At 33.9% G+C, this 14553-nt stretch overlaps 1 protein-coding gene across 1 annotated transcript in view; it reads left to right on the top strand.

Annotated features, from left to right (window-relative positions):
- Positions 1 to 14553, top strand: part of LOC128184274 (tryptophan 5-hydroxylase 1-like) — a 56133-nt gene that overhangs the window by 24731 nt on the left and 16849 nt on the right. The gene's annotated exons all lie outside the window — the stretch shown is intronic.

Genomic DNA, 14553 nt, shown 5'->3' with positions numbered 1-14553 from the left:
CCGGCGGTTACGGCATGCCTTTTCCCACAGCAAGGCAGTTGCCATATAAGGTCATGTCAAAATTCGACAAACTTGTAGACTTTACATTTGTCAATTTGTATCATGTCAGATGTGCTATTGCCGAGGCTGAAGTTACAAACGCAGAAACTACGCATTGAAAGTGTGCAAAGTTGAAGGTTTAATTAACTAATGTAAACAATAAAGTTGTAAAATGTGCTTCATGCGAAGGAACTGAGTCAAATCTTACACGTGTTTATGCCCGTGTTTTATAGGTTACACGATCAGAATTACACATATTCATGCTCAGGCTCACACATCAACACGATTGCATATTCGGATTTACAAGTTTACATGTCTGGATTTTTGAACACGATTACCCTCCATACTATTCACAACAGGATTATTCCAATCGAACATCTTAAATATCTGTAATCTGTGATATTTCATTTGGCTAACAAAATATTAGATTTTTAGCCGGGCTCTGCTGAAAGCAGAGTCCTGGCTATAGGCAGGCCAATCGCCAATGTTACTATAAATAGCACAAATAAACAAAAAACCAAACAGCGTCGAGGTAAAGCTTCCGCTATACCAAATAGTTACCCAAAGAGCCGCCACGTTTTGTCAAAAGTGTTGGCATTTTGTTTCTTTTTTAAATTTCGAATGAATTGTCTCTTTTTTTTAGTTTTCTTATTAATAACGTGTTTTTAAAACATTACTATGCATTTTGGACACATACAATGCGCATGGATTTCCATGAACTACTTTGCTGCACGATGAAGAAACGGGGATTGAATATATAATGCTTGATGCAAAATTCAAGGCAGCAACTGTTGAACTTTTTAACTTCTACTAGACAGACTTATTTTTTGTTTATAGCCGCTTACAGAATTTGGTCGCCCTCTGATGCTTTGCCGACATTAAAAGCATGAGAGAGAGAGAGAGAGAGAGAGAGAGAGAGAGAGAGAGAGAGTGAGAGATTTTCAGTCTTTACTACACAATATGCAGAAAGACACACCAAAAGAGCCCGGCTTTCAGTACTTCAGTACTTTGATTTTATGAGTTATGAGAGAGAGAGAGAGAGAGAGAGAGAGAGAGAGAGAGAGAGAGAGAGAGAGAGAAAGCAGGGTGTAGAAAGTAACAGTTGATATATATTTAATGAAAAGCGTTCGAGAAAAGGCAGCTTAAGTGGTACAAGGCTTGTGAACATTTCAGCTTGGTTTTCACAAGAGGGTAAAACGACCACGAGTTCTGACAGATTTGGCGACAAAGAGTTAAAAAGAGATTGAGACAAACAAAAGTGCAATTATATATTGAAGGAGATAAAAAATAATAAATCTATGTTTGCCATAATTACAAAATTTTATCCTAAGAATATTTTAAAATTTAGATCCGCTAGATATTTCTATTTCCCTTCAATGTTAGGTGCCTATTTAAGTTGCATGTTCCGGTTTGTCGGTCATTACAGTATCAAATGAATTTCCATGCAAACCAAATGAATGATCTTACAAAGTTATAGACGTATTTACACGGAATTGCTCTCCTTTTAACGTTTAAAATATTCAAAGTAATTTTAAAAAATTGGGTATACAAAAAAACCTAAAAATACATCATGTTAATGTTTAGAAAAGAAAACCGTTTGGTTTCATCTTCCGAATGATTGGTTTAATTGGTTTGCTTTATTTTTGTTGTTTTAAATAGTCATGCTGTACATTTTATATGTTATGATAGATCATATAAAAAGGACATATGTCAAAGTCGTAATACAAGCATACTAGCTTCGACGTAAGGAGTTAATCTAAACACGAGGCGAAATATTTGTAAACAAATTTGTACATTGTACAGCAAACCTTGTCTCAGAGGGGGGTTCTAAAAAAATTGCCCGGATAAGGCAACGCCCGGTTTAGAGGACATTGTTGCAAATTAATGAGTATTAAATGCAGTAGGTCTCGATCGTGCATATTCTTGTAAAATTTTAAATTCTTCTGAAATATATTAGATTTCATCGATTTTATTAACGGTACCAATTTTCATTTTAATTTTTTCGGAAAACCCGGGCAATAAATCCATAACGGAATACATACGATGGAAATACTTTTTCAATCAAATCACCTTTATTGATAAATTCAAAAACAACATGAAGAGTGCACGCCTAACCAGAAGTTGTTAACAAACATTAACAAGTCAACGGATGGCTGAAATACCCAATGGCGAGCATTGCTTTGATGCAGGGAACAATGGATAAATATTAATAAGAACTAGAGCAGAGCTCGTGGCAAAGCCACGAGTAGGTCTTCCGTTGTTGCTGCGGGTTAAAAATATATGTGATATGGTGTCAAACGATTATAATGACTAAATTTTCAGTTCCGCTTTTGTTATAAAAACGTGTCGTGATTGAAAACCTGTATATAAAATGTGTTTTGAACAAGACAGGAAGAAAATGTTTTTGGAAAAATATTTGTCGAACACAGTCTGTATAATCGTTTCAAAAATTCTATAAACAGTGAGATTAAATGCCGAGTTAAATTTTCAAAGGGTAGCAAGCATCGTTATAAACAGTATGTACTTATGATTCATGTCAGGAATTGCAGTTTTTTTTTTAAAAAAAACCTAACCCGCCTACAAAACACGTAACCTTTTCTCCAAGATAACTTGTTTATTTAAATTTTTCTAAATTTTTGAAGACTATTTGCAAGTTTAAAATTGTTACGTGCTGACAAAATTTAGTAATTTGTCAAAATTGATGGCATCTTTGAGATTTTCTACATGGAAATGTGTGTCGTCTGATATTATTTAATGATACGAATAGATTTGGACATTCAAAATACATGTAATATATAATCAGCTAAGAAAAAGATGAGCTGGAGAATTTATGCAAAAGCGAGCATCTAAATTTTACACCAGCTGGTGCTGTTTCATAGAGACACCGCTATGTAATGTGAATTAGATAACCTTTTTTACAGAAATGAATATTACTTCTCTCGACGATGTAATAATATGCAAAATCCTTATTTTTATGTCAGTGGGTTGACTAATTAAATTAAAAAAAAAACTTCAATTGCGCTTGCGTAAATTGGAATTCTGGGAAGGAATTAGACAGTCCGTGTTAGAGTAATTCGAAGAAGTTATGAAACTGGTCAGTTTCTATATCAAACTGTGCATTGATGTATTAAAAGACTATCATTGGTATCGTCTGTAGCCATGGTCCGGAATCCGTATGTGCAGTCATACATTGTATGTACATCGATACATCTATACCTCCTCACCTACAACCATACAAATGAGGGTGCAACCTTCATATACACAAGCATATTAGTATTATAGTTCTGGAAACTATTTATCTTGTATTTTAATATACTAGTATTGGGTATTCATTGTTCACATAAAAGCCACTTATATTCCACTGGCTGTATCTAACCTTGTAAGTAAATTAAGTTGCATTACAACCTCATAATACACTTCAATTAAAATTTGTTTTTTTTAAATCAATTCCCATACAATTAGCAATAAATAAAATTCCCAATAACGCACATCTATCTCAATTAAGTGTAACTTTAAGAAGCGCATATATTTTTTGGGAGGCAGAAATGTCGCTATATTATAGTCTGAAAGTCAAGTGAATTATCATGGTCTTTAAAAGAAATAAGAAATCCCTCGACAGTTGCAGTAATTTGATGATTTCTATGGTAATCGACTGCATTGCTTAATGTAGTCGTATTTCCCAAGAACAAAATTTTCTTTGTCTTCAAACTTTTAATTATAATATATTATGAATTATTATGTTCATAACTATAAAAGTTTAGCGTGTTCAACAGGTTAATTTATTAGCCATATTCTTAGGTTACGATTTCACATCTTTAATGTGAAGATGATTGACTTCGAATAATAGTCTTATTGTTAATAAAAAGCACCCTTCCAACTGTTACTCGATTACATATGTTCTGAGTTGTGTGCACTAAGGCGACACAAGATCTTCGGTCGCACGTGGCGATTGAATTAACACAGACTGACCGAATAAACACACGGGTGGGAAAATTAAACACGTTGAGGAGAAAATGTTACACATAAGAAGAAGTCACCAAAAATGATTTTCGACAGATCTGGATATCTTTTCGCCAATTTAAAAAAATCCAGCGCGAACACTTGTCAAAGGGGCGAGAGGAGGGGGGAACGCAGCACTGAGTTCGCTTCCACACTGAAACGAACAACCATGTAGAAAAACTACAGAGTGATTAATATGTGACTGATAGAATCTAATCTTAAGTTGTTTAAAACTCATGTGAATATTCTTTTAAATAATCATCAAATGCCTCAATTCAGGACAATTCAGGACATTCTTTTATCGTGCTAGCACCTACCGCAAACATGTAACATGGAACTTTGATTATAATTTGATTTAATTTTTAAACTACATGTACCTTGTACGCTATCGTATAATTAAATCAATGCTTAATCAACTGTACAAGTAGAACAAATTGATTTATTTTCGTCATAAATCTATACAATAGTTGAAAACATAATAAAATATAGTTCTGTCCGTGCAAAATATGAAACATGAACGCGTGATAAGGTACATGTAGAAGAACTCGAGCCGACCTCAGATCACTTGTCCACTCGCGCTGGATCTCCTCGGCCATGTGCGAGGGATGATCATCATTTAATATTTGGGGGGGGGGGGGTTAAAGTTTTTTAGATATACAAACCATCCATTAATTTATGTCTGACTATGATTCCGATTTAGAGTAATATCTTTTATTAATATTAAGTTACACTCAAATGTTTAATTAAATAAATACAAGATGGACAAACTGTTTAGTTTATAATATAAAATTAAAACAGTTCTTGTATTTACGGCTATATAAAATCAAACACGTTTCATCTTCATCTAAGTTTGCGTCGCGATGTGCGAATCCTGTGTATTAGATAACCGCTTACCGCTCGTAGTGCAGCCGTGGCTGATCTTCTCGGCCGTGGACGAAGGATAGATTACGTAAAGGTACAACGCACAGACACGCACAGCTCAGAACCCAGGAAGATTTGAAAAGTTTGCAGTATAATGACCATATTCTATCAAATAGAAGTTCTTTATTTTAAACTTAAAACCCACAATTGATCTATGTGTGATATTGCTTTAGATTGAGAATGACATTGCTTTTATTAATTAACTGAACGATTTCTTAATTGACACCCATTCTTTTAGTCCATAAACTTTTATGTGTAATCAAAACTATAACAATTTTTGAGTTTGCAACTAAATAAACTCATTTATGAGAGACGCAACTCTCGTGTATTAGATAACGCGACCATGGTGACCGATTTTCTCTGCCGCGGGCGAGGGAGAGTTTCGTTAACTTGGCCAAATTGCCGCGAGTACTGGTCAACACGTATTACTTTTTACCCTCATATTATGAAATACCCAAACACAAAAACAGTTTTATGAGATCAATAAAGTCACAAACAACATTTTTTGCAGCAACGCCCATATCGAAAAATTTACCGTTTAAGAGTTATGAAGCACAGACTTTTAAGGGATCTAGACCCCTCATTTTAGGGGCTAGCCCCTTTTATATGGTATCAAATGAAAGCTCTTAATATTCTGCACACCTTTTATTCTATATGTGTCTAGAAAAAATTTACAACTAAAAAGTTATTGAGCAAAGATATGAGCAAAATTGAACATTTTTTGAAACATAAATTTCGATGTAATTTTTTAAGCAGTATACGTGTGTTAATCAAACATGTAAAACTAGGAGGACAACGTTCAAGATGTCTACATTAAAGATTTGTAAATTAAAACTACTTGCTACGGATCTACTCGGAGCTTTTGCAGGTACACGAGACCCACTAAAAAAATATTCAAAGGGGAATAACTCAAAACCGGAAGTAGCGATTTCACCATATTTTTTGCTATAGTAAGCAATTGTCATTTACAATAAACCCTGAAAATTTGAATAAAATCTAATGACAAACAAGCGAGATATTACAGATTAAAGAAACGTCTAGAAGAAAAAGAAGAAGAACTAGAGCCGAGCTCGTTGCAAAGCAACGAGTAGGTCTTCCGTCGCAACTTCGTGTCGCGAAAGGATTGTCCATCAGTCTGATTAAAATACCCCCTTCTCCTGACACTTGTCAGAGCCTGACAGACCCTGTATTGATAAAAGGTCATCTTTACATGACAATTTCTTCTTACGAATTAGAGCTTTAGAAAATTGATTGGAACTCTTCAAATGGAGACAAAAAAAATTAATTCATACCTGTTTTCTATGTAACCTCTAGATTGAGTATTGCACTACTCATTAAACAGATAAAGGCATATTCTGTTATTGATACAGGTCTATCAGAACCTGGCGAGTGTAAGGAGAAAGGAAATGGTTTTTAATTATACTGGATTATCAATATGATAATAGTAAGTTCAAGAAATCGAAAACGAGACTCAATTTCAAAGTATTTTTTTCATACCAGGCAAGTTCTTCGTTTAACTTACTTCAAGTTTAGGATAACTTTAAAAAGTACATCATTTATGTACATGTATATAATTAATTTAATTATAATAAAAGTGTGGATGTGGCGGTGGGGGAAATGACCCAAAAATCAATTTTCTAAGCGTAAACTTAAGGGAAATTTTGGTTGAGAGAAAGGGGGCATTGCTCCCACTGGACCATCTAAAAGGTACTGTTAGCAAGCTCACAAATGATATCCCCGCTAAGAAAGAAGTCATTACTCACGTATTTCTCTATTAGAGAATAATGGATGGTTCGTTTTCTTTAAGTAGTGAGTCAGACAAGGCAGGGTATATTTACAGGTCACAAGTAATCTTTATGACAAACTCTAGCTTTTACTCATTTCCATTAATACAAGATGTGACACATGTTTAATATGACTTTGAACTTGCGCAACTGACCGTGGGTCAAGTTCATGACACATCATCGGTCATCAGGAATCTTTACATGAAATAGAAACTCCCAATGTTTCTCCTTAAATGACTTAGGAACAAATCATTACACACCCTCAGGTCATAAGCAATCTTTGTGTGAAGTAAGAAATTCCAAAGTGGACCGGAAACAAATTTTGCACTTTTCCTGTCAGTGACCTTTACTTTGTCCAAATGACCTTGGGTTTAGGTCATGAGGCTTCGTCAGGTAATGAGTATTATTTGTATGAAGTAAGAACACTTCCAACGTTTCTCCATCAGAAAGATATAGACCAGACACGACGTACGGACGGACAAGGTGATTTTTATTTAACCCCCCCCCCCCTCAATTTATTTTCGTGGGGTTTAAAAATCTTTTTCGCCCGTTTTGTGCGGCACAAAAAAGACCTATATTTTTCAATTATTTCTATCATATCTCATATAAATATACATGTAAATGTATGATTTGTATGCACATTTGAGTTCTTCTCATCATCGTCGGAAAGGATAAGAAACCCTTGGGGTCCAATAATGTCTTTTCATGGGCATTTGTCAATTTGCATAACTAAATGATTTCCAAGCGGTAATAAGCTATCAAAGCTATTGAGATGTTACATGTAGATATTGAATTTCTATAGATTTAAATTTAAGGTTAGGAAAAAAAACACTTTTTTATACAGTAAAAAAAAATCTAAAATAGCTTTATGTACGCGTACACATAAATAAGAAGATGTAGCGAAAGCTATAAAGACTTTATTTCTTCTGTTCTAGACTTTTTCAGAGTTAACAAGCTACAAGTTAACAATCTCCCACTTTGACAAGCTAGATTAAAAATGAAATATTCAGCTGAGTTTTAATCTGCATTACAACCTCATATTACACAACTTCAATGATTTTTTTTATCAATGTGCATATAACAATAAGTAAAATCCCCAAGAACAAATATCTATCGCAATTAAATGCATACATTTTTGGGAGGCAGAAAAGTCGCTATATTATAGTCTGCAAGTCAATTGAACTACTACACTTATTTCAAAGAAATAAGAAACTGTCGACACTTGCAGTATTCTGATGATTTAATGACGATCGACCGACTTTATTGCTTAATGTAGTCGCATATCATTACTTCTAATCTTGAGAACAAATTTTATTTAATATTTGACTTAAAACTGTTAACTTATAAAACCAGAGACATAAATAACTTATTAAGTTATTTAAGTCTCTGATAATATATATTTTATTCTGTTCATAACTATAGAAGTTTAGCGTGTTCAACAGGTTAATTTTTTAGCCACATTCTCAGATTACGATATCGCACCTTTAATGTGAAGTTGATTGACATCGAATATTTAAACACTTATTGTTTAACAATTGACCGCTGCATTGAAAGCACCCTTCCAAATGTTACTCAATTATTTTTCAATTGCTGATCTGCAGCCCGGGGGCAATATTTTAGGCTATGTGCGCTAACGCGACATGAGATTTTCGGTCGAACGTGGAGCGGATTCATTTGACTTAGCATAGACTGACCGAATAAACACACGGGTGGGAAGGTGACATACATTGAGGAGAAAAATGTACACATGTTAAGTAGTCGCCAAAAATGGGTCTTCGCCACATTTTGAAAAAAAAAAATCCCTTGCACTGTGATCATGAAACCGATAAAATCTAAACAAATCTTGTTTAAAAACACATGTAAACATTCTAAAAATAATCACTAAATCCCTCAATTCTATCGTGTCAGCCTCTACCGCCAATCGCAACTTCTCGGGCCTTTCTGGCAAGCTCGGAAAAACACTTCGAATGTATTACCTAGGCGTCCATGACGACCCCCCTTTTTTTAAAACTTAATATAATTACAACACATTTTATGATCTGTTGAGATGTGAGCTATATTTCATTAAAGGTATCAATATACACTAAAATATAACACAGAAACGACATACAAAACTTCTTGCCGATACTTATTTTAATGGGAAGCGACTCCATTTTGTATAATATTCTAACATCCGGTGATGTCAATACATTCGAGGTGTTTTTCCAAACTTGCCAGAAAGGCCAGAGAAGTTGCAATTGCCTCTACCGCATGTGTTAATTTGATATTTGATTTTTTTTATCCTGCCTTGAACGCTTGGAGACTGTTTAATTTTCTTAATTCGGCTAAATAATGCTTCCAATTTTGAGCGCTCTCTCTCTCTCTCCCTCTCTCTCATTTTATGTGCAACCTTATGAAGACGTCAACTACTTTCTACGATATCTATAAAACCTCTCAGCAGTATTTAGCGGAAATATTCGTGGGTAAATAAAAAAAATCTTAAATTGAAACACAAGTCAATCTTACATGTACCGGTCAAAATCTCGAATAAACAAATAGTTGGAATCGTACAAAATATCAATAAACATGCACGTGTGATAAAGTACATGCAGAAGAACACGAGCTACCGCGGATCACTTGTCCACTCGCGCGGGATCTCCTTGGCTATGTTCTAGGGGTGATCATTTGAAGGTTTAATCTTTGTGGTTTTTCGTTGTTTATCTATAACATTATTAGTACATGTATAGTTTTTAGAACATTTTAGAATTACAAATTCACTATTGATTTATGTCTGATGATGTTTCTGATTTGGAACAATATCGCTTTTATCAATTTTTAGAGGGGCTTCTCAATTCACATTCTAATGTTTCATTCAATAAATTGAAGGTGAACAAAAAGAACATAAAATTGAAACAGTTCTTGTATATATATCTTGTTATTAGATAACCGCTGACCTCTAGGTAGTGCAGCCGCGACCGATTTCCTCGGCCGCGGATGAGGGATCGGATAACTTACGTAAAGTTAAAACACACATAAAAAGCTCAGAACCCAGGAAGATTTACAATGTTTGCAGTATGATGAATAAACTCTAATTAATATAAGTTTTTTTCCCCTTTAATCCCACAGTTGATCTATCTGTCTGATACTGCTTCAGTTCGAGTTTATGATTAAACAGAACGATTTCTTATTCTATCGTTTAATTCAAATTAAGAAGAGTAAGCTTTAATGTCATTGTGTACGATTCTTGTGTTTGCTGCTAAGTAAAATCACATATGACAGACGCGATTCTTGTGTATTAGATAACCGCTGACCGCTAGGTAGTCCAGCCGCGACCTTGGCGATCCATTTTTATCGGCCGCGGGCGAGATGGGTTATGTAATGACGCACACAACGAAGAATTTAGGTCGATTTGAAATGCTTGCAGTAAAATGACTCAAATCTATTTCATGGAAGTTATTTTTTTTTAAATCTAGTTTATGTATCTCACTAGACAAGAAAAAGAACGTTTATATTTTCTCGTTTTTGTTTTTCTTAACGGTTGTCCACTATAGGACCTAAACAGAGGTTACTCTAAAAAAAAAAGGCTGTAAGAAAAACATGTACACGTATACTTTTTGGACACTTTTTCAATTGAATCAAAGCATCCCGTATATGCTGGAACACTTTCAGCTGTTAATATATGTACGTTATTCGCACGAAGACGATTCGCTTACTTGCCAAATGAATACAGGTACATGTTAACAAGACAAGCTTTTTACACTCATAATACGCATTACCGGTACAAAATAGTTTTGTAACGACATTGATAACACAATAATGAACAACTTTTCTATCAACAGCTATAGCGAAATATTAACCATTTTTGAGTTATAAAGCGAAGACTTTTAAGGGCTCTAGACCAGTAATTTAAGGGGCCAGCCCTTTTTCAATGGTGTCAAGTGAAAGCCCTTGACATTTTGCACATATTTTGTTCTATATGTGTTTAGAGAAAATTTTAAACTAAAGAGCTACATAACAAAAACACAACAAAAAATCAGCATTTTTTGAAACACAAATTCAAATTAATTTTTTGAAACTTTAAAGGAGGAAAATTGTAAATACAAAACTCGGAGGACAACGTTCAAACTCTCTATTTTGAAGATTTATGACTTTGTAACACAGGCTGTGAGCGGTTTCAGAGCCTTTGCGTGCACAAGAATGCCTATATTTTGGGGAAAAATGGGAATAACTCGGTACCGGAAGTGTCGATATCAACGATTTTCCATAGATATTGAGAAATAGTAACTACCAATAAGCTCTGCAAATTTGAACTTTATAGGACAACAAACAAGCAAGATATTTGAGTTTTAAAAAACGTCTAGAAGAAAAAAAAGAATAAAAAGAACTAGAGCAAAGCTCGTTGCAAAGCAACGAGTGGGTCTTCCGGTAATGTCAAAAGTAAAGCTAGAAGTTCCTGTAAAAAGCAGGGTTCTTAAACCAACAAAAGAAACTTAAGACGAAAAACCGAATTATTCTTGGTACGAATTAACAAAATCCGAATGATTCCAAGTACGAATTAACAAAGCTTATCGATTTCAGGAACGACTTAGCAAATACAAATCCGAATGTGTAAAAGTACGATTCAACAATTATCGAATAATTTTAGGTACGAGTTAATTTAAGTCTGAACATAAAACTATTTTCTTAACCAAGAATGTGGAATCAAAATGTCCGGAAAAATCAATTTTTAAACCCCTATATCTCTGTATTGCATCGTCCGATTTTAGAACGGATTTCAGTTTTGAATTATGAATAATAAGCTCTTATTTTCTGTTATTATGATTAATAACAAATTATAGCAAAAAATAAGTTATTATGAAAAGTCTTCGTAGCCCCTTTGGCCCCTTATTTGAGGAGTCACTCCTTTTTTCTTGATATCAAATGAAAGGTCTTTTAAATATAAACATATTTTGTTCTACATGTATTCACGAATTGTTGACCGTTCTAGAGATATCCGAACAATTGTGTTTTAGGGGCCGACCCTTAAACTCCTTACCAGGGCCACCAACATAAATGTTCTAGATACCATATCGTTAAGAACATTATTTTAAGCATTTTTTGTTCTATAGTGCTTATCAAAATATTTCTCCTTTTCTAGATATTAATGATCAAAGTTTTGGACATATGGCCCCTTGAAACCCCTAATTACGTATCATATGACATATGTATGGTACCGTATAGATAAACAGATGTACAATGAACTTTTTTGGTTCTATAATTGATAACAAATTATTTTTCAGTTAAGAGTTATTATAAAAAGAATTTACAGCCCTCTTGGCCCCTTATTTGAGGGGCCAGCCCCTTTTTCTTGATATCAAATAAAAGGTCTTGTAAATATAAACGCATTTTGTTCAACAAGTGTTCAGAAATTGTTGACCGTTCTAAAGATATCTGAACAAATGTGTTTTAGGGGCCGACCCTTAAAATCCTTACTGGGACCACCAACAAAATTTTTTTAGGGAGCATATTGTTAAGAACATTATTTTAAGCATTTTTTGTTCTATAATGCTTATCAAAATATTTCTCCTTTTCTAGATATTTAAGATCAAAATTTCGGACTTTTGGCCCCTTAAAGCCCCTAATGACATAACATATGACTTAGACATGGTACTGTTTAGATAAACAGATGTACAATGAACATTTTTGGTTTTATAATTGATAACAAATTATTTTTCAGTAAAGAGTTATTGCAAAAATACTTTAGAGCACTTTTGGCCCCTAATTTGAGGGGCCAGCCCCTTTTTTCTGAAATCAAACAAAAGATCTAGTTAATGTAAACAACTTTTGCATTACATGTCTTAACAAAATATTTACACATTAAAAGTTAGGGCCGAAAATGTGCGAAATTTTCGTGAAAAAAAAATGGTGCTTATTTTCAAGCTCGGGCGAGCTTCGCCGCCTTGCTCATTTTTCAAAATATAAGACAAATAGGATCATCTACAAACATTCATCTACTATCCCTGAAAGTTTCATATTTCTATCGCAATTAGTTTTTGAGAAGTTACGTGGACAAAATGGTCCTTTAAAATTTACTTAATCCTCAAGATCTCAAACCGGAAGTGACGTCATCAGCCAGAAATTTTATAATATCAAGTACGTTTGATGCTCAATACGTCCTGTAAATTTCATGCAAATCGGTCGAGTAGTTCACGAGAAATAGCGTTCGAAAAAAGTCAGAAAAAAAATAAAAAATAAAATAATAATAAGGAAAAGAAACAATAGAATAACAAGAGGGTCTTCCGTCGGAAACGGAAGACCCTAATTGCCAACAGAATCAGTACAAGGTCTTCCGTTGAAAACGGAAGACCTTAAAAATAATAATGAAGAATTTCCAACAGAATCAGTACAAGGTCTTCCGTTGGAAACGGAAGACCTTAATAATATGCAACTCTGTACGTGTAACCATGCAACGGGGATAACAAACGATATCGGCAGTCTTACTCCCGCAGTATCCTGAATCAAGGCTTAAAATAATGGGATGAACTATAACCTAATTATCTAATTTTGGCAAAAATGCGTATTTTATATAACAAGACTTAACGGTATAAACTGAAATGAGTTGCTAGTTTGGATCTATATTCACATTTGTTTAAATCAATAGCAATGACAGAAAAATTGGTCGATAAATTAATTGAGCATTAAACTATCTCGCAGAAGGCCGATCGATCGATAAGTGGCCGGACTACGGGAGATAACTCTTACTAATTATTAGCAGTCAGTTTTTTTTTCATAACGCCGGTTTACAGAATAGACAGGATTCGGATTGCACAACATTTTAAACAAAAATGAAAGGAAAATGTCAAAATAATGTCGCCGGATTGGACAACATTCTGGAATACACATATCCGGATTCGACGATGTTCAACATGTACATTATTTTTTTTATTATTTATTGAAATATGATTTAATTTACGGGAAAAAACTACTGCTACGTACGTGTATATTATTGCCCACATACTTAGCCTGTTTAAACCATCGTTTAATAGCGTACACTTATTTTATTGAAAATCGGGACTAAGCAGCTTTAACATTAAGATTTACATGTGTAAGACACGTTCTTTGTCACGTGCATGATTCTGCACATGAATTATTTTCAATACATGTTTATTTATTAAAAAAAAAGGTCACCAATTCCATTCACAACTGTTTTCATTCATAATCACGAGAGTTAAAGAAAATTTTGAATTTTGAATTAATCTCAACTGTTATGTATCCAAGGAATCTATTGATTTTATCCTGTGTTACGTAGTTAGGTGATTAGGTTTTAAGGGGTCAAACGTCCAAAATTTTGATCACCCACTGCAGATATAATTTAATTGATATTTGATTTTTCATTTGATATCAAGAAAAGGGGGCTTGTCTATCAAGTTAGAGGACCAGACGGCTCTAAAGTTGTTTATCTTAAGCTCTTTACTGAAAGGTCATAAAAGCAGATATGTTATCTTACAGTTATGTATCCAAGCAACATAATGATTTTATCATGCGTTATGTAATTATAGGTTTCCATAGGTCAAATATCCGAAAAATTAATCAGCCATATATCAGAAAAGAAAAATCTTTGGAAATACAGTATGGAAAAAAAGATGCTCAAAATGCTACGCGGGGGTGTTAAGGAACGCAGCACAGTTAAGGCTGTCAATAAACTCCGTTCAGACAAAAAGTACGGGAAATGTGCATTATGACATCACAGTATATAACAAACCTCGAAAGTACTTATTAATCTATTTATTAGTAAAATTAACTTATACTAATCTTTTAATTAAAAACAACAAATGCTATTACTTACAATTTT

The sequence above is a fragment of the Crassostrea angulata genome, chromosome 5, assembly GCF_025612915.1.
Source record: "Crassostrea angulata isolate pt1a10 chromosome 5, ASM2561291v2, whole genome shotgun sequence".
NCBI classification, from domain to species: Eukaryota; Metazoa; Mollusca; class Bivalvia; order Ostreida; family Ostreidae; genus Magallana; species Magallana angulata.
The sequence above is the reverse complement of the archived record's forward strand: the minus strand, read 5'-3'. Positions and strand labels throughout refer to the sequence as shown.